The sequence below is a fragment of the Ambystoma mexicanum genome, chromosome 6p, assembly GCF_040938575.1.
Source record: "Ambystoma mexicanum isolate Mex_15411 chromosome 6p, UKY_AmexF1_1, whole genome shotgun sequence".
Classification (NCBI taxonomy): Eukaryota; Metazoa; Chordata; class Amphibia; order Caudata; family Ambystomatidae; genus Ambystoma; species Ambystoma mexicanum.
In genome coordinates, this window is record NC_090935.1 from 288042838 (window position 1) to 288066463 (window position 23626).

Sequence of the window (23626 nt, forward strand, 5' to 3'; positions counted from 1 at the left end):
GCTGCCCCTGCATGCTGGGGTGTGGGGGTGGTGGGAGACATGAGTGGGGGCCTGGTGGAGGCTGCCCTGCACTGCTGGGGGGTGGGGTGATGGGAGACATGAGTGGGGGCCTGGTGGAGGCTGCCCCTGGATGCTGGGTGGTGGGGGTGGTGGGAGACATGAGTGGGGGCCTGGTGGAGGGTGCCCTGCGCTGCTGGGGGGTGGGGGTGGAGGGAGACATGAGTGGGGGCCTGGTGGAGGCTGCCCCTGCACTGCTGGCGGGTGGGGGTGATGGGAGACATGAGTGGGGGCCTGGTGGAGGGTGCCCCTGGATGCTGGGGGGTGGGGGTGCAGGGAGACATGAGTTGGACATGAGTGGGGGCCTGGTGGAGGCTGCCCCTGGATGCTGGGGGGTGGGGGTGGTGGGAGACATGAGTGGGGGCCAGGTGGAGTCTGCCCTGCACTGCTGGGGGTGGGGTGCAGGGAGACATGAATGGGGGCCTGATGGAGGCTGCCCTGCACTGCTGGGGCTTGGGGTGATGGGAGACATGAGTGGGGGCCTGGTGGAGGCTGCCCCTGCACTGCTAGGGGGTGGTAGTGAGGGGAGACATGAGTGGGGGCCTGGTGGAGGCTGCCCCTGGATGCTGGGTAGTGGGGGTGGTGGGAGACATGAGTGGGGGCCTGGTGGAGGGTGCCCTGCACTGCTGGGGGTGGGGGTGCAGGGAGACATGAGTGGGGGCCTGGTGGAGGCTGCCCCTGCACTGCTGGGGGGTGGGGGTGCAGGGAGACATGAGTGGGGGCCTGGTGGAGGCTGCCCCTGGATGCTGGGGGGTGAGGGTGGTGGGAGACATGAGTCGGGGCCTGGTGGAGGCTGCCCTGCACTGCTGGGGGGTGGGGTGCAGGGAGACATGAGTGGGGGCCTGGTGGATGCTGCCCTGCACTGCTGGGGGGTGGGGGTGATGGGAGACATGAGTGGGGGCCTGGTGGAGGCTGCCCTGCACTGCTGTGGGGTGGGGGTGATGAGAGACATGAGTGGGGGCCTGGTGGAGGCTGCCCCTGGATGCTGGGTGGTGGGGGTGGTGGGAGACATGAGTGGGGGCCTGGTGGAGGGTGCCCTGCACTGCTGGGGGGTGGGGGTGCAGGGAGACATGAGTGGGGGCCTGGTGGAGGCTGCCCCTGCACTGCTGGGGGGTGGGGGTGCAGGGAGACATGAGTGGGAGCCTGGTGGAGGCTGCACCTGCACTGCTGGGGGGTGGGGGTGATGGGAGACATGAGAGGGGGCTTGGTGGAGGCTGCCCCTGGATGCTGGGGGGTGGGGGTAGTGGGAGACATGAGTGGGGGCCTGGTGGAGGCTTCCCTGCACTGCTGGGGGTGGGGGTGATGGGAGACATGAGTGGGGGCCTGGTGGAGGGTGCCCTGCACTGCTGGGGGGTGGGGGTGGTGGGAGGCATGAGTGGGGTCCTGGTGGAGGCTGCCCCTGGATGCTGGGGGGTGGGGGTGCTGGGGGACATGAGTGGGGGCCTGGTGGAGGGTGCCCCTGGATGCTGGGGGGTGGGGGTGCAGGGAGACATGAGTTGGACATGAGTGGGGGCCTGGTGGAGGCTGCCCCTGGATGCGGGTGGTGGGAGACATGACTGGGGGCCTGGTGGAGGCTGCCCTGCACTGCTGGGGGGTGGGGGTGCAGGGAGACATGAGTGTGGGCCTTGTGGAGGCTGCCCCTGGATGCTGGGGGGTGGGGGTGGTGGGAGACATGAGTGGGGGCCTGGTGGAGGCTGCCCTGCACTGCTGGGGGGTGGGGGTGATGGGAGACATGAGTGGGGGCCTGGTGGAGGGTGCCCCCGGATGCTGGGGGGTGGGGGTGCTGGGAGACATGAGTTGGACATGAGTGGGGGCCTGGTGGAGGCTGCCCCTGGATGCTGGGGGGTGGGGGTGGTGGGAGACATGAGTGGGGGCCTGGTGGAGGCTGCCCTGCACTGCTGGGCGGTGGGGGTGATGGGAGACATGAGTGGGGGCCTTGTGGAGGCTGCCCCTGCACTGCTGGGGGGTGGGGGTGATGGGAGACATGAGTGGGGGCCTGGTGGAGGCTGCCCCTGCACTGCTGGGCGGTGGGGGTGATGGGAGACATGTGGGGGGGCCTTGTGGAGGCTGCCCCTGCACTGCTGGGGGGTGGGGGTGATGGGAGACATGAGTGGGGGCCTTGTGGAGGCTGCCCCTGCACTGCTGGGGGGTGGGGGTGATGGGAGACATGAGTGGGGGCCTGGTGGAGGCTGCCCCTGGATGTTGGGTGGTGGGGGTGGTGGGAGACATGAGTGGGGGCCTGGTGGAGGGTGCCCTGCACTGCTGGGGGATGGGGGTGCAGGGAGACATGAGTGGGGGCCTGGTGGAGGCTGCCCGTGCACTGCTGGGGGGTGGGGGTGCAGGAAGAAATGAGTGGGGGCCTGGTGGAGGCTGCCCCTGCACTGCTGGCGGGTGGGGGTGATGGGAGACATGAGTGGGGGCCTGGTGGAGGGTGCCCCTGGATGCTGGGGGTTGGGGGTGCAGGGAGACATGAGTTGGACATGAGTGGGGGCCTGGTGGAGGCTGCCCCTGGATGCTGGGGGGTGGGGGTGGTGGGAGACATGAGTGGGGGCCTGGTGGAGTCTGCCCTGCACTGCTGGGGGTGGGGTGCAGGGAGACATGAGTGGGGGCCTGATGGAGGCTGCCCTGCACTGCTGGGGGTTGGGGGTGATGGGAGACATGAGTGGGGGCCTGGTGGAGGCTCCCCCTGCACTGCTGGGGGGTGGGGGTGATGGGAGACATGAATGGGGGCCTGGTGGAGGCTGCCCCTGGATGCTGGGTGGTGGGGGTGGTGGGAGACATAAGTGGGGGCCTGGTGGAGGCTGCCCTGCACTGCTGGGGGTGGGGTGATGGGAGACATGAGTGGGGGCCTGGTGGAGGGTGCCCTGCACTGCTGGGGGGTGGGGGTGGTGGGAGACATGAGTGGGGTCCTGGTGGAGGCTGCCCCTGGATGCTGGGGGGTGGGGTGCTGGGGGACATGAGTGGGGGCCTGGTGGAGGGTGCCCCTGGATGCTGGGGGGTGGGGGTGCAGGGAGACATGAGTTGGACATGAGTGGGGGCCTGGTGGAGGCTGCCCCTGGATGTGGGTGGTGGGAGACATGACTGGGGGCCTGGTGGAGGCTGCCCTGCACTGCTGGGGCGTGGGGGTGCAGGGAGACATGAGTGTGGGCCTGGTGGAGGCTGCCCCTGGATGCTGGGGGGTGGGGGTGGTGGGAGACATGAGTGGGGGCCTGGTGGAGGCTGCCCTGCACTGCTGGGGTGTGGGGGTGATGGGAGACATGAGTGGGGGCCTGGTGGAGGGTGCCCCTGGATGCTGGGGGGTGGGGGTGCTGGGAGACATGAGTTGGACATGAGTGGGGGCCTGGTGGAGGCTTCCCCTGGATGCTGGGGGGTGGGGGTGGTGGGAGACATGAGTGGGGGCCTGGTGGAGGCTGCCCTGCACTGCTGGGGGGTGGGGTGCAGGGAGACATGAGTGGGGGCCTGGTGGAGGCTGCCGTGCACTGCTGGGGGGTGGGGGTGATGGGAGACATGAGTGGGGGCCTTGTGGAGGCTGCCCCTGCACTGCTGGGGGGTGGGGGTGATGGGAGACATGAGTGGGGTCCTGGTGGAGGCTGCCCCTGGATTCTGGGTGGTGGGGGTGGGGGGAGACATGAGTGGGGGCCTGATGGAGGCTGCCCTGCACTGCTGGGGGTTGGGGTGAATGGAGACATGAGTGGGGGCCTGGTGGAGGCTCCCCCTGCACTGCTGGGGGGTGGGGGTGATGGGAGACAAGAGTGGGGGCCTGGTGGAGGCTGCCCCTGATGCTGGGTGGTGGGGGTGGTGGGAGACATAAGTGGGGGCCTGGTGGAGGCTGCCCTGCACTGCTGGGGGTGGGGGTGATGGGAGACATGAGTGGGGGCCTGGTGGAGGGTGCCCTGCACTGCTGGGTGGTGGGGGTGGTGGGAGACATGAGTGGGGTCCTGGTGGAGGCTGCCCCTGGATGCTGGGGGGTGGGGGTGCTGGGGGACATGAGTGGGGTCCTGTTGGAGGGTGCCCCTGGATGCTGGGGGGTGGGGGTGCAGGGAGACATGAGTTGGACATGAGTGGGGGCCTGGTGGAGGCTGCCCCTGGATGCGGGTGGTGGGAGACATGACTGGGGGCCTGGTGGAGGCTGCCCTGCACTGCTGGGGGGTGGGGGTGCAGGGAGACATGAGTGTGGGCCTGGTGGAGGCTGCCCCTGGATGCTGGGGGGTGGGGGTGGTGGGAGACATGAGTGGGGGCCTGGTGGAGGCTGCCCTGCACTGCTGGGGGGTGGGGGTGATGGGAGACATGAGTGGGGGCCTGGTGGAGTGTGCCCCTGGATGCTGGGGGGTGGGGGTGGGGGTGCTGGGAGACATGAGTTGGACATGAGTGGGGGCCTGGTGGAGGCTTCCCCTGGATGCTGGGGGGTGGGGGTGGTGGGAGACATGAGTGGGGGCCTGGTGGAGGCTGCCCTGCACTGCTGGGGGGTGGGGTGCAGGGAGACATGAGTGGGGGCCTGGTGGAGGCTGCCGTGCACTGCTGGGGGGTGGGGGTGATGGGAGACATGAGTGGGGGCCTTGTGGAGGCTGCCCCTGCACTGCTGGGGGTGGGGGTGATGAGAGACATGAGTGGGGTCCTGGTGGAGGCTGCCCCTGGATGCTGGGTGGTGGGGGTGGGGGGAGACATGAGTGGGGGCCTGGTGGAGGGTGCCCTGCACTGCTGGGGGTGGGGGTGCAGGGAGACATGAGTGGGGGCCTGGTGGAGGCTGCCTGTGCACTGCTGGGGGGTGGGGGTGCAGGAAGAAATGAGTGGGGGCCTGGTGGAGGCTGCCCCTGCACTGCTGGCGGGTGGAGGTGATGGGAGACATGGATGGGGGCCTGGTGGAGGGTGCCCCTGGATGCTGGAGGGTGGGGGTGCAGGGAGACATGAGTTAGACATGAGTGGGGGCCTGGTGGAGGCTGCCCCTGGATGCTGGGGGGTGGGGGTGGTGGGAGACATGAGTGGGGGCCTGGTGGAGTCTTCCCTGCACTGCTGGGGGCGGGGTGCAGGGAGACATGAGTGGGGGCCTGATGGAGTCTGCCCTGCACTGCTGGGGGTTGGGGGTGATGGGAGACATGAGTGGGGGCCTGGTGGAGGCTCCCCCTGCACTGCTGGGGGGTGGGGGTGATGGGAGACATGAGTGGGGGCCTGGTGGAGGCTGCCCCTGGATTCTGGGTGGTGGGGGTGGTGGGAGACATAAGTGAGGGCCTGGTGTAGGGTGCCCTGCACTGCTGGGGGGTGGGGGTGCAGGGAGACATGAGTGGGGGCCTGGTGGAGGCTGCCCCTGCACTGCTGGGGGGTCGGGGTGCAGGGAGACATGAGTGGGGGCCTGGTGGAGGCTGCCCCTGCACTGCTGGGGGGTGGGGTGATGGGAGACATGAGTGGGGGCCTGGTGGAGGCTGCCCCTGGATGCTGGGGGCTGGGGGTGATGGGAGACATGAGTGGGGGCCTGGTGGAGGCTGCCCTGCACTGCTGGGGGGTGGGGATGATGGGAGACATGAGTGGGGGCCTGGTGGAGGGTGCCGCTGGATGCTGGGGGGTGGGGGTGCAGGGAGACATGAGTTGGACATGAGTGGGGGCCTGGTGGAGGCTGCCCCTGGATGCGGGTGGTGGGAGACATGACTGGGGGCCTGGTGAAGGCTGCCCTGCACTGCTGGGGGTTGGGGGTGCAGGGAGACATGAGTGTGGGCCTGGTGGAGGCTGCCCCTGGATGCTGGGGGGTGGGGTGGTGGGAGACATGAGTGGGGGCCTGGTGGAGGCTGCCCTGCACTGCTGGGGGGTGGGGGTGATGGGAGACATGAGTGAGGGCCTGGTGGAGGGTGCTCTGCACTGCTGGGGGGTGGGGGTGGTGGGAGACATGAGTGGGGGCCTGGTGGAGGATGCCCCTGGATGCTGGGGTGTGGGGGTGCAGGGAGATATGAGTGGGGGCCTGGTGGATGCTGCCCCTGCACTGATGGGGGGTGGGGTGGTGGGAGACATGGGGGCCTGGTGGAGGGTGCCCTGCACTGCTGGGGGGTGAGGGTGCAGGGAGACATGAGTTGCGCCTGGTGGAGGCTGCCCCTGCACTGCTGGGGGGTGGGAGTGATGGGAGACATGAGTGGGGGCCTGGTGAAGGCTGCCCCTGCACTGCTGGGGGGTGGGGGTGATGGGAGACATGAGTGGGGGCCTGGTGGAGGCTGCCCTGCACTGCTGGGGGGTGGGTGTGATGGGAGACATGAGTGGGGGCCTGGTGGAGGCTGCCCCTGCGCTGCTGGGGGGTGGGGGTTGTGGGAGAAATGAGTGGGGCCCTGGTGGAGGCTGCCCCTGGATGCTGGGGGGTGGGGGTGCAGGGAGACATGAGTGGGGGCCTGGTGGAGTCTGCCCCTGCACTGCTGGGGGGTGGGGGTGCTGGGAGACATGAGTTGGACATGAGTGGGGGCCTGGTGGAGGCTGCCCATGGATGCTGGGGGGTGGGAGTGCAGGGAGACATGAGTTGGACATGAGTGGGGGCCTGGTGGAGGCTGCCCATGGATGCTGGGGGGTGGGGGTGGTGGGAGACATAAGTGGGGGCCTGGTGGAGGCTGCCCTGCACTGCTGGGGGGTGGGTGTGTAGGGAGACATGAGTGGGGGCCTGGTGGAGTCTGCCCCTGGATGTTGGGGGGTGGGGGTGGTGGGAGACATGAGTGGGGGCCTCGCGGAGGCTGCCCTGCACTGCTGGGGGGTGGGGGTGAAGGGAGACATGAGTTGGGGTCTGGTGGAGGGTGCCCTGCACTGCTGGGGGGTGTGGGTGGTGGGAGACATGAGTGGGGGCCTGGTGGAGGGTGCCCCTTGATGCTGGGTGGTGGGGGTGCAGGGAGACATGAGCTGGACATGAGCGGGGGCCTGGTGGAGGCTGCCCCTGGATCCTGGGGGGTGGGGGTGGTAGGAGACATGAGTGGGGGCCTGGTAGAGGCTGCCCTGCACTGCTGGGGGGTGGGGTGCAGGGAGACATGAGTGGGGCCTGGTGGAGGCTGCCCTGCACTGCTGGGGGGTGGGGGTGATGGGAGACATGAGTGGGGGCCTGGTGGAGGCTGCCCCTGGATGCTGGGTGGTGGGGGTGGTGGGAGACATGAGTGGGGGCCTGGTGGAGGTTGCCCTGCACTGCTGGGGGGTGGGGTGGTGGGAGACATGAGTGGGGGCCTGGTGGAGGCTGCCCCTACATGCTGGGGTGTGGGGGTGGTGGGAGACATGAGTGGGGGCCTGGTGGAGGCTGCCCTGCACTGCTGGGGGGTTGGGGTGATGGGAGACATGAGTGGGGGCCTGGTGGAGGCTGCCCCTGGATGCTGGGTGGTGGGGGTGGTGGGAGACATGAGTGGGGGCCTGGTGGAGGGTGCCCTGCACTGCTGGGGGGTGGGGGTGGAGGGAGACATGAGTGGGGGCCTGGTGGAGGCTGCCCCTGCACTGCTGGCGGGTGGGGGTGATGGGAGACATGAGTGGGGGCCTGGTGGAGGGTGCCCCTGGATGCTGGGGGGTGGGGGTGCAGGGAGACATGAGTTGGACATGAGTGGGGGCCTGGTGGAGGCTGCCCCTGGATGCTGGGGGGTGGGGGTGGTGGGAGACATGAGTGGGGGCCTGGTGGAGTCTGCCCTGCACTGCTGGGGGTGGGGTGCAGGGAGACATGAATGGGGGCCTGATGGAGGCTTCCCCTGGATGCTGGGGGGTGGGGGTGGTGGGAGACATGAGTGGGGGCCTGGTGGAGGCTGCCCTGCACTGCTGGGGGGTGGGGTGCAGGGAGACATGAGTGGGGGCCTGGTGGAGGCTGCCGTGCACTGCTGGGGGGTGGGGGTGATGGGAGACATGAGTGGGGGCCTTGTGGAGGCTGCCCCTGCACTGCTGGGGGTGGGGGTGATGAGAGACATGAGTGGGGTCCTGGTGGAGGCTGCCCCTGGATGCTGGGTGGTGGGGGTGGGGGGAGACATGAGTGGGGGCCTGGTGGAGGGTGCCCTGCACTGCTGGGGGTGGGGGTGCAGGGAGACATGAGTGGGGGCCTGGTGGAGGCTGCCCGTGCACTGCTGGGGGGTGGGGGTGCAGGAAGAAATGAGTGGGGGCCTGGTGGAGGCTGCCCCTGCACTGCTGGCGGGTGGAGGTGATGGGAGACATGGATGGGGGCCTGGTGGAGGGTGCCCCTGGATGCTGGAGGGTGGGGGTGCAGGGAGACATGAGTTAGACATGAGTGGGGGCCTGGTGGAGGCTGCCCCTGGATGCTGGGGGGTGGGGGTGGTGGGAGACATGAGTGGGGGCCTGGTGGAGTCTTCCCTGCACTGCTGGGGGCGGGGTGCAGGGAGACATGAGTGGGGGCCTGATGGAGTCTGCCCTGCACTGCTGGGGGTTGGGGGTGATGGGAGACATGAGTGGGGGCCTGGTGGAGGCTCCCCCTGCACTGCTGGGGGGTGGGGGTGATGGGAGACATGAGTGGGGGCCTGGTGGAGGCTGCCCCTGGATTCTGGGTGGTGGGGGTGGTGGGAGACATAAGTGGGGGCCTGGTGGAGGGTGCCCTGCACTGCTGGGGGGTGGGGGTGCAGGGAGACATGAGTGGGGGCCTGGTGGAGGCTGCCCCTGCACTGCTGGGGGGTCGGGGTGCAGGGAGACATGAGTGGGGGCCTGGTGGAGGCTGCCCCTGCACTGCTGGGGGGTGGGGTGATGGGAGACATGAGTGGGGGCCTGGTGGAGGCTGCCCCTGGATGCTGGGGGCTGGGGGTGATGGGAGACATGAGTGGGGGCCTGGTGGAGGCTGCCCTGCACTGCTGGGGGGTGGGGATGATGGGAGACATGAGTGGGGGCCTGGTGGAGGGTGCCGCTGGATGCTGGGGGGTGGGGGTGCTGGGGGACATGAGTGGGGGCCTGGTGGAGGGTGCCCCTGGATGCTGGGGGGTGGGGGTGCAGGGAGACATGAGTTGGACATGAGTGGGGGCCTGGTGGAGGCTGCCCCTGGATGCGGGTGGTGGGAGACATGACTGGGGGCCTGGTGAAGGCTGCCCTGCACTGCTGGGGGTTGGGGGTGCAGGGAGACATGAGTGTGGGCCTGGTGGAGGCTGCCCCTGGATGCTGGGGGGTGGGGTGGTGGGAGACATGAGTGGGGGCCTGGTGGAGGCTGCCCTGCACTGCTGGGGGGTGGGGGTGATGGGAGACATGAGTGAGGGCCTGGTGGAGGGTGCTCTGCACTGCTGGGGTGTGGGGGTGGTGGGAGACATGAGTGGGGGCCTGGTGGAGGATGCCCCTGGATGCTGGGGTGTGGGGGTGCAGGGAGATATGAGTGGGGGCCTGGTGGATGCTGCCCCTGCACTGATGGGGGGTGGGGTGGTGGGAGACATGGGGGCCTGGTGGAGGGTGCCCTGCACTGCTGGGGGGTGAGGGTGCAGGGAGACATGAGTGGGGCCTGGTGGAGGCTGCCCCTGCACTGCTGGGGGGTGGGAGTGATGGGAGACATGAGTGGGGGCCTGGTGAAGGCTGCCCCTGCACTGCTGGGGGGTGGGGGTGATGGGAGACATGAGTGGGGGCCTGGTGGAGGCTGCCCTGCACTGCTGGGGGGTGGGTGTGATGGGAGACATGAGTGGGGGCCTGGTGGAGGCTGCCCCTGCGCTGCTGGGGGGTGGGGGTTGTGGGAGAAATGAGTGGGGCCCTGGTGGAGGCTGCCCCTGGATGCTGGGGGGTGGGGGTGCAGGGAGACATGAGTGGGGGCCTGGTGGAGTCTGCCCCTGCACTGCTGGGGGGTGGGGGTGCTGGGAGACATGAGTTGGACATGAGTGGGGGCCTGGTGGAGGCTGCCCATGGATGCTGGGGGGTGGGGGTGCAGGGAGACATGAGTTGGACATGAGTGGGGGCCTGGTGGAGGCTGCCCATGGATGCTGGGGGGTGGGGGTGGTGGGAGACATGAGTGGGGGCCTGGTGGAGGCTGCCCTGCACTGCTGGGGGGTGGGGGTGTAGGGAGACATGAGTGGGGGCCTGGTGGAGTCTGCCCCTGGATGTTGGGGGGTGGGGGTGGTGGGAGACATGAGTGGGGGCCTCGCGGAGGCTGCCCTGCACTGCTGGGGGGTGGGGGTGAAGGGAGACATGAGTTGGGGTCTGGTGGAGGGTGCCCTGCACTGCTGGGGGGTGTGGGTGGTGGGAGACATGAGTGGGGGCCTGGTGGAGGGTGCCCCTGGATGCTGGGTGGTGGGGGTGCAGGGAGACATGAGCTGGACATGAGCGGGGGCCTGGTGGAGGCTGCCCCTGGATGCTGGGGGTGGGGGTGGTGGGAGACATGAGTGGGGGCCTGGTGGAGGCTGCCCTGCACTGCTGGGGGGTGGGGTGCTGGGAGACATGAGTGGGGCCTGGTGGAGGCTGCCCTGCACTGCTGGGGGGTGGGGGTGATGGGAGACATGAGTGGGGGCCTGGTGGAGGCTGCCCCTGGATGCTGGGTGGTGGGGGTGGTGGGAGACATGAGTGGGGGCCTGGTGGAGGTTGCCCTGCACTGCTGGGGGGTGGGGTGGTGGGAGACATGAGTGGGGGCCTGGTGGAGGCTGCCCCTACATGCTGGGGTGTGGGGGTGGTGGGAGACATGAGTGGGGGCCTGGTGGAGGCTGCCCTGCACTGCTGGGGGGTTGGGGTGATGGGAGACATGAGTGGGGGCCTGGTGGAGGCTGCCCCTGGATGCTGGGTGGTGGGGGTGGTGGGAGACATGAGTGGGGGCCTGGTGGAGGGTGCCCTGCACTGCTGGGGGGTGGGGGTGGAGGGAGACATGAGTGGGGGCCTGGTGGAGGCTGCCCCTGCACTGCTGGCGGGTGGGGGTGATGGGAGACATGAGTGGGGGCCTGGTGGAGGGTGCCCCTGGATGCTGGGGGGTGGGGGTGCAGGGAGACATGAGTTGGACATGAGTGGGGGCCTGGTGGAGGCTGCCCCTGGATGCTGGGGGGTGGGGGTGGTGGGAGACATGAGTGGGGGCCTGGTGGAGTCTGCCCTGCACTGCTGGGGGTGGGGTGCAGGGAGACATGAATGGGGGCCTGATGGAGGCGGCCCTGCACTGCTGGGCTTGGGGTGATGGGAGACATGAGTGGGGGCCTGGTGGAGGCTGCCCCTGCACTGCTGGGGGGTGGTAGTGAGGGGAGACATGAGTGGGGGCCTGGTGGAGGCTGCCCCTGGATGCTGGGTGGTGGGGTGGTGGGAGACATGAGTGGGGGCCTGGTGGAGGGTGCCCTGCACTGCTGGGGGTGGGGGTGCAGGGAGACATGAGTGGGGGCCTGGTGGAGGCTGCCCCTGCACTGCTGGGGGGGTGGGGGTGCAGGGAGACATGAGTGGGGGGCCTGGTGGAGGCTGCCCCTGGATGCTGGGGGGTGGGGGTGGTGGGAGACATGAGTCGGGGCCTGGTGGAGGCTGCCCTGCACTGCTGGGGGTGGGGTGCAGGGAGACATGAATGGGGGCCTGATGGAGGCGGCCCTGCACTGCTGGGGCTTGGGGTGATGGGAGACATGAGTGGGGGCCTGGTGGAGGCTGCCCCTGCACTGCTGGGGGGTGGTAGTGAGGGGAGACATGAGTGGGGGCCTGGTGGAGGCTGCCCCTGGATGCTGGGTGGTGGGGGTGGTGGGAGACATGAGTGGGGGCCTGGTGGAGGGTGCCCTGCACTGCTGGGGGTGGGGGTGCAGGGAGACATGAGTGGGGGCCTGGTGGAGGCTGCCCTGCACTGCTGGGGGGTGGGGGTGATGAGAGACATGAGTCGGGGCCTGGTGGAGGCTGCCCTGCACTGCTGGGGGGTGGGGTGCAGGGAGACATGAGTGGGGGCCTGGTGGATGCTGCCCTGCACTGCTGGGGGGTGGGGGTGATGGGAGACATGAGTGGGGGCCTGGTGGAGGCTGCCCTGCACTGCTGGGGGGTGGGGGTGATGAGAGACATGAGTGGGGGCCTGGTGGAGGCTGCCCCTGGATGCTGGGTGGTGGGGGTGGTGGGAGACATGAGTTGGGGCCTGGTGGAGGGTGCCCTGCACTGCTGGGGGGTGGGGGTGCATGGAGACATGAGTGGGGGCCTGGTGGAGGCTGCCCCTGCACTGCTGGGGGTGGGGGTGCAGGGAGACATGAGTGGGAGCCTGGTGGAGGCTGCACCTGCACTGCTGGGGGGTGGGGGTGATGGGAGACATGAGAGGGGGCCTGGTGGAGGCTGCCCCTGGATGCTGGGGGTGGGGGTGATGGGAGACATGAGTGGGGGCCTGGTGGAGGGTGCCCTGCACTGCTGGGGGGTGGGGGTGGTGGGAGGCATGAGTGGGGTCCTGGTGGAGGCTGCCCCTGGATGCTGGGGGGTGGGGGTGCTGGGGGACATGAGTGGGGGCCTGGTGGAGGGTGCCCCTTGATGCTGGGTGGTGGGGGTGCAGGGAGACATGAGCTGGACATGAGCGGGGGCCTGGTGGAGGCTGCCCCTGGATCCTGGGGGGTGGGGGTGGTAGGAGACATGAGTGGGGGCCTGGTAGAGGCTGCCCTGCACTGCTGGGGGGTGGGGTGCAGGGAGACATGAGTGGGGCCTGGTGGAGGCTGCCCTGCACTGCTGGGGGGTGGGGGTGATGGGAGACATGAGTGGGGGCCTGGTGGAGGCTGCCCCTGGATGCTGGGTGGTGGGGGTGGTGGGAGACATGAGTGGGGGCCTGGTGGAGGTTGCCCTGCACTGCTGGGGGTGGGGTGGTGGGAGACATGAGTGGGGGCCTGGTGGAGGCTGCCCCTACATGCTGGGGTGTGGGGGTGGTGGGAGACATGAGTGGGGGCCTGGTGGAGGCTGCCCTGCACTGCTGGGGGGTTGGGGTGATGGGAGACATGAGTGGGGGCCTGGTGGAGGCTGCCCCTGGATGCTGGGTGGTGGGGGTGGTGGGAGACATGAGTGGGGGCCTGGTGGAGGGTGCCCTGCACTGCTGGGGGGTGGGGGTGGAGGGAGACATGAGTGGGGGCCTGGTGGAGGCTGCCCCTGCACTGCTGGCGGGTGGGGGTGATGGGAGACATGAGTGGGGGCCTGGTGGAGGGTGCCCCTGGATGCTGGGGGGTGGGGGTGCAGGGAGACATGAGTTGGACATGAGTGGGGGCCTGGTGGAGGCTGCCCCTGGATGCTGGGGGGTGGGGGTGGTGGGAGACATGAGTGGGGGCCTGGTGGAGTCTGCCCTGCACTGCTGGGGGTGGGGTGCAGGGAGACATGAATGGGGGCCTGATGGAGGCTTCCCCTGGATGCTGGGGGGTGGGGGTGGTGGGAGACATGAGTGGGGGCCTGGTGGAGGCTGCCCTGCACTGCTGGGGGGTGGGGTGCAGGGAGACATGAGTGGGGGCCTGGTGGAGGCTGCCGTGCACTGCTGGGGGGTGGGGGTGATGGGAGACATGAGTGGGGGCCTTGTGGAGGCTGCCCCTGCACTGCTGGGGGTGGGGGTGATGAGAGACATGAGTGGGGTCCTGGTGGAGGCTGCCCCTGGATGCTGGGTGGTGGGGGTGGGGGGAGACATGAGTGGGGGCCTGGTGGAGGGTGCCCTGCACTGCTGGGGGTGGGGGTGCAGGGAGACATGAGTGGGGGCCTGGTGGAGGCTGCCCGTGCACTGCTGGGGGGTGGGGGTGCAGGAAGAAATGAGTGGGGGCCTGGTGGAGGCTGCCCCTGCACTGCTGGCGGGTGGAGGTGATGGGAGACATGGATGGGGGCCTGGTGGAGGGTGCCCCTGGATGCTGGAGGGTGGGGGTGCAGGGAGACATGAGTTAGACATGAGTGGGGGCCTGGTGGAGGCTGCCCCTGGATGCTGGGGGGTGGGGGTGGTGGGAGACATGAGTGGGGGCCTGGTGGAGTCTTCCCTGCACTGCTGGGGGCGGGGTGCAGGGAGACATGAGTGGGGGCCTGATGGAGTCTGCCCTGCACTGCTGGGGGTTGGGGGTGATGGGAGACATGAGTGGGGGCCTGGTGGAGGCTCCCCCTGCACTGCTGGGGGGTGGGGGTGATGGGAGACATGAGTGGGGGCCTGGTGGAGGCTGCCCCTGGATTCTGGGTGGTGGGGGTGGTGGGAGACATAAGTGGGGGCCTGGTGGAGGGTGCCCTGCACTGCTGGGGGGTGGGGGTGCAGGGAGACATGAGTGGGGGCCTGGTGGAGGCTGCCCCTGCACTGCTGGGGGGTCGGGGTGCAGGGAGACATGAGTGGGGGCCTGGTGGAGGCTGCCCCTGCACTGCTGGGGGGTGGGGTGATGGGAGACATGAGTGGGGGCCTGGTGGAGGCTGCCCCTGGATGCTGGGGGCTGGGGGTGATGGGAGACATGAGTGGGGGCCTGGTGGAGGCTGCCCTGCACTGCTGGGGGGTGGGGATGATGGGAGACATGAGTGGGGGCCTGGTGGAGGGTGCCGCTGGATGCTGGGGGGTGGGGGTGCTGGGGGACATGAGTGGGGGCCTGGTGGAGGGTGCCCCTGGATGCTGGGGGGTGGGGGTGCAGGGAGACATGAGTTGGACATGAGTGGGGGCCTGGTGGAGGCTGCCCCTGGATGCGGGTGGTGGGAGACATGACTGGGGGCCTGGTGAAGGCTGCCCTGCACTGCTGGGGGTTGGGGGTGCAGGGAGACATGAGTGTGGGCCTGGTGGAGGCTGCCCCTGGATGCTGGGGGGTGGGGTGGTGGGAGACATGAGTGGGGGCCTGGTGGAGGCTGCCCTGCACTGCTGGGGGGTGGGGGTGATGGGAGACATGAGTGAGGGCCTGGTGGAGGGTGCTCTGCACTGCTGGGGTGTGGGGGTGGTGGGAGACATGAGTGGGGGCCTGGTGGAGGATGCCCCTGGATGCTGGGGTGTGGGGGTGCAGGGAGATATGAGTGGGGGCCTGGTGGATGCTGCCCCTGCACTGATGGGGGGTGGGGTGGTGGGAGACATGGGGGCCTGGTGGAGGGTGCCCTGCACTGCTGGGGGGTGAGGGTGCAGGGAGACATGAATGGGGCCTGGTGGAGGCTGCCCCTGCACTGCTGGGGGGTGGGAGTGATGGGAGACATGAGTGGGGGCCTGGTGAAGGCTGCCCCTGCACTGCTGGGGGGTGGGGGTGATGGGAGACATGAGTGGGGGCCTGGTGGAGGCTGCCCTGCACTGCTGGGGGGTGGGTGTGATGGGAGACATGAGTGGGGGCCTGGTGGAGGCTGCCCCTGCGCTGCTGGGGGGTGGGGGTTGTGGGAGAAATGAGTGGGGCCCTGGTGGAGGCTGCCCCTGGATGCTGGGGGGTGGGGGTGCAGGGAGACATGAGTGGGGGCCTGGTGGAGTCTGCCCCTGCACTGCTGGGGGGTGGGGGTGCTGGGAGACATGAGTTGGACATGAGTGGGGGCCTGGTGGAGGCTGCCCATGGATGCTGGGGGGTGGGGGTGCAGGGAGACATGAGTTGGACATGAGTGGGGGCCTGGTGGAGGCTGCCCATGGATGCTGGGGGGTGGGGGTGGTGGGAGACATGAGTGGGGGCCTGGTGGAGGCTGCCCTGCACTGCTGGGGGGTGGGGGTGTAGGGAGACATGAGTGGGGGCCTGGTGGAGTCTGCCCCTGGATGTTGGGGGGTGGGGGTGGTGGGAGACATGAGTGGGGGCCTCGCGGAGGCTGCCCTGCACTGCTGGGGGGTGGGGGTGAAGGGAGACATGAGTTGGGGTCTGGTGGAGGGTGCCCTGCACTGCTGGGGGGTGTGGGTGGTGGGAGACATGAGTGGGGGCCTGGTGGAGGGTGCCCCTGGATGCTGGGTGGTGGGGGTGCAGGGAGACATGAGCTGGACATGAGCGGGGGCCTGGTGGAGGCTGCCCCTGGATGCTGGGGGGTGGGGGTGGTGGGAGACATGAGTGGGGGCCTGGTGGAGGCTGCCCTGCACTGCTGGGGGGTGGGGTGCTGGGAGACATGAGTGGGGCCTGGTGGAGGCTGCCCTGCACTGCTGGGGGGTGGGGGTGATGGGAGACATGAGTGGGGGCCTGGTGGAGGCTGCCCCTGGATGCTGGGTGGTGGGGGTGGTGGGAGACATGAGTGGGGGCCTGGTGGAGGTTGCCCTGCACTGCTGGGGGGTGGGGTGGTGGGAGACATGAGTGGGGGCCTGGTGGAGGCTGCCCCTACATGCTGGGGTGTGGGGGTGGTGGGAGACATGAGTGGGGGCCTGGTGGAGGCTGCCCTGCACTGCTGGGGGGTTGGGGTGATGGGAGACATGAGTGGGGGCCTGGTGGAGGCTGCCCCTGGATGCTGGGTGGTGGGGGTGGTGGGAGACATGAGTGGGGGCCTGGTGGAGGGTGCCCTGCACTGCTGGGGGTGGGGTGCAGGGAGACATGAATGGGGGCCTGATGGAGGCGGCCCTGCACTGCTGGGGCTTGGGGTGATGGGAGACATGAGTGGGGGCCTGGTGGAGGCTGCCCCTGCACTGCTGGGGGGTGGTAGTGAGGGGAGACATGAGTGGGGGCCTGGTGGAGGCTGCCCCTGGATGCTGGGTGGTGGGGGTGGTGGGAGACATGAGTGGGGGCCTGGTGGAGGGTGCCCTGCACTGCTGGGGGTGGGGGTGCAGGGAGACATGAGTGGGGGCCTGGTGGAGGCTGCCCCTGCACTGCTGGGGGGTGGGGGTGCAGGGAGACATGAGTGGGGGCCTGGTGGAGGCTGCCCCTGGATGCTGGGGGGTGGGGGTGGTGGGAGACATGAGTCGGGGCCTGGTGGAGGCTGCCCTGCACTGCTGGGGGTGGGGTGCAGGGAGACATGAATGGGGGCCTGATGGAGGCGGCCCTGCACTGCTGGGGCTTGGGGTGATGGGAGACATGAGTGGGGGCCTGGTGGAGGCTGCCCCTGCACTGCTGGGGGGTGGTAGTGAGGGGAGACATGAGTGGGGGCCTGGTGGAGGCTGCCCCTGGATGCTGGGTGGTGGGGGTGGTGGGAGACATGAGTGGGGGCCTGGTGGAGGGTGCCCTGCACTGCTGGGGGTGGGGGTGCAGGGAGACATGAGTGGGGGCCTGGTGGAGGCTGCCCTGCACTGCTGGGGGGTGGGGGTGATGAGAGACATGAGTCGGGGCCTGGTGGAGGCTGCCCTGCACTGCTGGGGGGTGGGGTGCAGGGAGACATGAGTGGGGGCCTGGTGGATGCTGCCCTGCACTGCTGGGGGGTGGGGGTGATGGGAGACATGAGTGGGGGCCTGGTGGAGGCTGCCCTGCACTGCTGGGGGGTGGGGGTGATGAGAGACATGAGTGGGGGCCTGGTGGAGGCTGCCCCTGGATGCTGGGTGGTGGGGGTGGTGGGAGACATGAGTTGGGGCCTGGTGGAGGGTGCCCTGCACTGCTGGGGGGTGGGGGTGCATGGAGACATGAGTGGGGGCCTGGTGGAGGCTGCCCCTGCACTGCTGGGGGTGGGGGTGCAGGGAGACATGAGTGGGAGCCTGGTGGAGGCTGCACCTGCACTGCTGGGGGGTGGGGGTGATGGGAGACATGAGAGGGGGCCTGGTGGAGGCTGCCCCTGGATGCTGGGGGTGGGGGTGATGGGAGACATGAGTGGGGGCCTGGTGGAGGGTGCCCTGCACTGCTGGGGGGTGGGGGTGGTGGGAGGCATGAGTGGGGTCCTGGTGGAGGCTGCCCCTGGATGCTGGGGGGTGGGGGTGCTGGGGGACATGAGTGGGGGCCTGGTGGAGGGTGCCCCTGGATGCTGGGGGGTGGGGGTGCAGGGAGACATGAGTTGGACATGAGTGGGGGCCTGGTGGAGGCTGCCCCTGGATGCGGGTGGTGAGAGACATGACTGGGGGCCTGGTGGAGGCTGCCCTGCACTGCTGGGGGGTGGGGGCGCAGGGAGACATGAGTGTGGGCCTGGTGGAGGCTGCCCCTGGATGCTGGGGGGTGGGGGTGGTGGGAGACATGAGTGGGGGCCTGGTGGAGGCTGCCCTGCACGGCTGGGGGTTGGGGGTGATGGGAGACATGAGTGGGGGCCTGGTGGAGGGTGCCCCTGGATGCTGGGGGGTGGGGGTGCTGGGAGACATGAGTTGGACATGAGTGGGGGCCTGGTGGAGGCTGCCCCTGGATGCTGGGGGGTGGGGGTGGTGGGAGACATGAGTGGGGGCCTGGTGGAGGCTGCCCTGCACTGCTGGGTGGTGGGGGTGATGGGAGACATGAGTGGGGGCCTGGTGGAGGCTGCCCCTGCACTGCTGGGCGGTGGGGGTGATGGGAGACATGAGGGGGGGCCTTGTGGAGGCTGCCCCTGCATTGCTGGGGGGTGGGGGTGATGGGAGACATGAGTGGGGGCCTTGTGGAGGCTGCCCCTGCACTGCTGGGGGGTGGGGGTGATGGGAGACATGAGTGGGGGCCTGGTGGAGGCTGCCCCTGGATGTTGGGGGGTGGGGGTGGTGGGAGACATGAGTGGGGGCCTGGTTGAGGGTGCCCTGCACTGCTGGGGGGTGGGGGTGCAGGGAGACATGAGTGGGGGCCTGGTGGAGGCTGCCCGTGCACTGCTGGGGGGTGGGGGTGCAGGAAGAAATGAGTGGGGGCCTGGTGGAGGCTGCCCCTGCACTGCTGGCGGGTGGGGGTGATGGGAGACATGAGTGGGGGCCTGGTGGAGGGTGCCCCTGGATGCTGGGGGTTGGGGGTGCAGGGAGACATGAGTTGGACATGAGTGGGGGCCTGGTGGAGGCTGACCCTGGATGCTGGGGGGTGGGGGTGGTGGGAGACATGAGTGGGGGCCTGGTGGAGTCTGCCCTGCACTGCTGGGGGTGGGGTGCAGGGAGACATGAGTGGGGGCCTGATGGAGGCTGCCCTGCACTGCTGGGGGTTGGGGGTGATGGGAGACATGAGTGGGGGTCTGCTGGAGGCTCCCCCTGCACTGCTGGGGGGTGGGGGTGATGGGAGACATGAGTGGGGGCCTGGTGGAGGCTGCCCCTGGATGCTGGGTGGTGGGGGTGGTGGGAGACATAAGTGGGGGCCTGGTGGAGGCTGCCCTGCACTGCTGGGGGTGGGGTGATGGGAGACATGAGTGGGGGCCTGGTGGAGGGTGCCCTGCACTGCTGGGGGGTGGGGGTGGTGGGAGACATGAGTGGGGTCCTGGTGGAGGCTGCCCCTGGATGCTGGGGGGTGGGGTGCTGGGGGACATGAGTGGGGGCCTGGTGGAGGGTGCCCCTGGATGCTGGGGGGTGGGGGTGCAGGGAGACATGAGTTGGACATGAGTGGGGGCCTGGTGGAGGCTGCCCCTGGATGCGGGTGGTGGGAGACATGACTGGGGGCCTGGTGGAGGCTGCCCTGCACTGCTGGGGGGTGGGGGTGCAGGGAGACATGAGTGTGGGCCTGGTGGAGGCTGCCCCTGGATGCTGGGGGGTGGGGGTGGTGGGAGACATGAGTGGGGGCCTGGTGGAGGCTGCCCTGCACTGCTGGGATGTGGGGGTGATGGGAGACATGAGTGGGGGCCTGGTGGAGGGTGCCCCTGGATGCTGGGGGGTGGGGGTGCTGGGAGACATGAGTTGGACATGAGTGGGGGCCTGGTGGAGGCTTCCCCTGGATGCTGGGGGGTGGGGGTGGTGGGAGACATGAGTGGGGGCCTGGTGGAGGCTGCCCTGCACTGCTGGGGGGTGGGGTGCAGGGAGACATGAGTGGGGGCCTGGTGGAGGCTGCCGTGCACTGCTGGGGGGTGGGGGTGATGGGAGACATGAGTGGGGGCCTTGTGGAGGCTGCCCCTGCACTGCTGGGGGGTGGGGGTGATGGGAGACATGAGTGGGGTCCTGGTGGAGGCTGCCCCTGGATGCTGGGTGGTGGGGGTGGGGGGAGACATGAGTGGGGGCCTGGTGGAGGGTGCCCTGCACTGCTGGGGGTGGGGGTGCAGGGAGACATGAGTGGGGGCCTGGTGGAGGCTGCCCGTGCACTGCTGGGGGGTGCGGGTGCAGGAAGAAATGAGTGGGGGCCTGGTGGAGGCTGCCCCTGCACTGCTGGCGGGTGGAGGTGATGGGAGACATGAGTGGGGGCCTGGTGGAGGGTGCCCCTGGATGCTGGGGGGTGGGGGTGCAGGGAGACATGAGTTGGACATGAGTGGGGGCCTGGTGGAGGCTGCCCCTGGATGCTGGGGGGTGGGGGTGGTGGGAGACATGAGTGGGGGCCTGGTGGAGTCTTCCCTGCACTGCTGGGGGCGGGGTGCAGGGAGACATGAGTGGGGGCCTGATGGAGGCTGCCCTGCACTGCTGGGGGTTGGGGGTGATGGGAGACATGAGTGGGGGCCTGATGGAGGCTCCCCCTGCACTGCTGTGGGGTGGGGGTGATGGGAGACATGAGTGGGGGCCTGGTGGAGGCTGCCCCTGGATTCTGGGTGGTGGGGGTGGTGGGAGACATAAGTGGGGGCCTGGTGGAGGGTGCCCTGCACTGCTGGGGGGTGGGGGTGCAGGGAGACATGAGTGGGGGCCTGGTGGAGGCTGCCCCTGCACTGCTGGGGGGTGGGGGTGCAGGGAGACATGAGTGGGGGCCTGGTGGAGGCTGCCCCTGCACTGCTGGGGGGTGGGGGTGATGGGAGACATGAGTGGGGGCCTGGTGGAGGCTGCCCCTGGATGCTGGGGGCTGGGGGTGATGGGAGACATGAGTGGGGGCCTGGTGGAGGCTGCCCTGCACTGCTGGGGGGTGGGGGTGATGGGAGACATGAGTGGGGGCCTGGTGGAGGGTGCCCTGCACTGCTGGGGGGTGGGGTGGTGGGAGACATGAGTGGGGGCCTGGTGGAGGCTGCCGCTGGATGCTGGGGGGTGGGGGTGCTGGGGGACATGAGTGGGGGCCTGGTGGAGGGTGCCCCTGGATGCTGGGGGGTGGGGGTGCAGGGAGACATGAGTTGGACATGAGTGGGGGCCTGGTGGAGGCTGCCCCTGGATGCGGGGGGTGGGAGACATGACTGGGGGCCTGGTGGAGGCTGCCCTGCACTGCTGGGGGTTGGGGGTGCAGGGAGACATGAGTGTGGGCCTAGTGGAGGCTGCCCCTGGATGCTGGGGGGTGGGGTGGTGGGAGACATGAGTGGGGGCCTGGTGGAGGCTGCCCTGCACTGCTGGGGGGTGGGGGTGATGGGAGACATGAGTGAGGGCCTGGAGGAGGGTGCTCTGCACTGCTGGGGGGTGGGGGTGGTGGGAGACATGAGTGGGGGCCTGGTGGAGGATGCCCCTGGATGCTGGGGTTTGGGGGTGCAGGGAGATATGAGTGGGGGCCTGGTGGATGCTGCCCCTGCACTGATGGGGGGTGGGGTGGTGGGAGACATGAGTGGGGGCCTGGTGGAGGGTGCCCTGCACTGCTGGGGGGTGAGGGTGCAGGGAGACATGAGTGGGGCCTGGTGGAGGCTGCCCCTGCACTGCTGGGGGGTGGGAGTGATGGAAGACATGAGTGGGGGCCTTGTGAAGGCTGCCCCTGCACTGCTGGGGGGTGGGGGTGATGGGAGACATGAGTGGGGGCCTGGTGGAGGCTGCCCTGCACTGCTGGGGGGTGGGTGTGATGGGAGACATGAGTGGGGGCCTGGTGGAGGCTGCCCCTGCGCTGCTGGGGGGTGGGGGTGGTGGGAGAAATGAGAGGGGCCCTGGTGGAGGCTGCCCCTGGATGCTGGGGGGTGGGGGTGCAGGGAGACATGAGTGAGGGCCTGGTGGAGGCTGCCCTGCACTGCTGGGGGGTGGGTGTGATGGGAGACATGAGTGGGGGCCTGGTGGAGGCTGCCCCTGCGCTGCTGGGGGGTGGGGGTGGTGGGAGAAATGAGAGGGGCCCTGGTGGAGGCTGCCCCTGGATGCTGGGGGGTGGGGGTGCAGGGAGACATGAGTGAGGGCCTGGTGGAGTCTGCCCCTGCACTGCTGGGGGGTGGGGGTGGTGGGAGACATGAGTGGGGGCCTGGTGGAGGCTGCCCTGCACTGCTGGGGGGTGGGGGTGATGGGACACATGAATGGGGGCCTGGTGGAGGGTGCTCTGCACTGCTGGGGGGTGAGGGTGCAGGGAGACATGAGTGGGGCCTGGTGGAGGCTGCCCCTGCACTGCTGGGGGGTGGGAGTGATGGAAGACATGAGTGGGGGCCTTGTGAAGGCTGCCCCTGCACTGCTGGGGGGTGGGGGTGATGGGAGACATGAGTGGGGGCCTGGTGGAGGCTGCCCTGCACTGCTGGGGGGTGGGTGTGATGGGAGACATGAGTGGGGGCCTGGTGGAGGCTGCCCCTGCACTGCTGGGGGGTGGGGGTGGTGGGAGAAATGAGAGGGGCCCTGGTGGAGGCTGCCCCTGGATGCTGGGGGGTGGGGGTGCAGGGAGACATGAGTGAGGGCCTGGTGGAGTCTGCCCCTGCACTGCTGGGGGGTGGGGGTGGTGGGAGACATGAGTGGGGGCCTGGTGGAGGCTGCCCTGCACTGCTGGGGGGTGGGGGTGATGGGACACATGAATGGGGGCCTGGTGGAGGGTGCCCTGCACTGCTGGGGGGTGGGGGTGGTGGGAGACATGAGTGGGGGCCTGGTGGAGGCTGCCCCTGGATGCTGGGGGGTGGGGGTGCTGGGGGACATGAGTGGGAGCCTGGTGGAGGGTGCCACTGGATGCTGGTGGGTGGGGGTGCAGGGAGACATGAGTTGGACATGAGTGGGGGCCTGGTGGAGGCTGCCCATGGATGCTGGGGGTGGGGGTGGTGGGAGACATGAGTGGGGGTCTGGTGGAGGCTGCCCTGCACTGCTGGGGGGTGGGGGTACAGGGAGACATGAGTGTGGGCCTGGTGGAGGCTGCCCCTGGATGCTGGGGGGTGGGGTGGTGGGAGACATGAGTGGGGGCCTGGTGGAGGCTGCCCTGCACTGCTGGGGGGTGGGGGTGATGGGAGACATGAGTGAGGGCCTGGAGGAGGGTGCTCTGCACTGCTGGGGGGTGGGGGTGGTGGGAGACATGAGTGGGGGCCTGGTGGAGGATGCCCCTGGATGCTGGGGTTTGGGGGTGCAGGGAGATATGAGTGGGGGCCTGGTGGAAGCTGCCCCTGCACTGATGGGGGGTGGGGTGGTGGGAGACATGAGTGGGGGCCTGGTGGAGGGTGCCCTGCACTGCTGGGGGGTGAGGGTGCAGGGAGACATGAGTGGGGCCTGGTGGAGTCTGCCCCTGCACTGCTGGGGGGTGGGAGTGATGGAAGACATGAGTGGGGGCCTTGTGAAGGCTGCCCCTGCACTGCTGGGGGGTGGGGGTGATGGGAGACATGAGTGGGGGCCTGGTGGAGGCTGCCCTGCACTGCTGGGGGGTGGGTGTGATGGGAGACATGAGTGGGGGCCTGGTGGAGGCTGCCCCTGCGCTGCTGGGGGGTGGGGGTGGTGGGAGAAATGAGAGGGGCCCTGGTGGAGGCTGCCCCTGGATGCTGGGGGGTGGGGGTGCAGGGAGACATGAGTGAGGGCCTGGTGGAGTCTGCCCCTGCACTGCTGGGGGGTGGGGGTGGTGGGAGACATGAGTGGGGGCCTGGTGGAGGCTGCCCTGCACTGCTGGGGGGTGGGGGTGATGGGTCACATGAGTGGGGGCCTGGTGGAGGGTGCCCTGCACTGCTGGGGGGTGGGGGTGGTGGGAGACATGAGTGGGGGCCTGGTGGAGGCTGCCCCTGGATGCTGGGGGGTGGGGGTGCTGGGGGACATGAGTGGGAGCCTGGTGGAGGGTGCCACTGG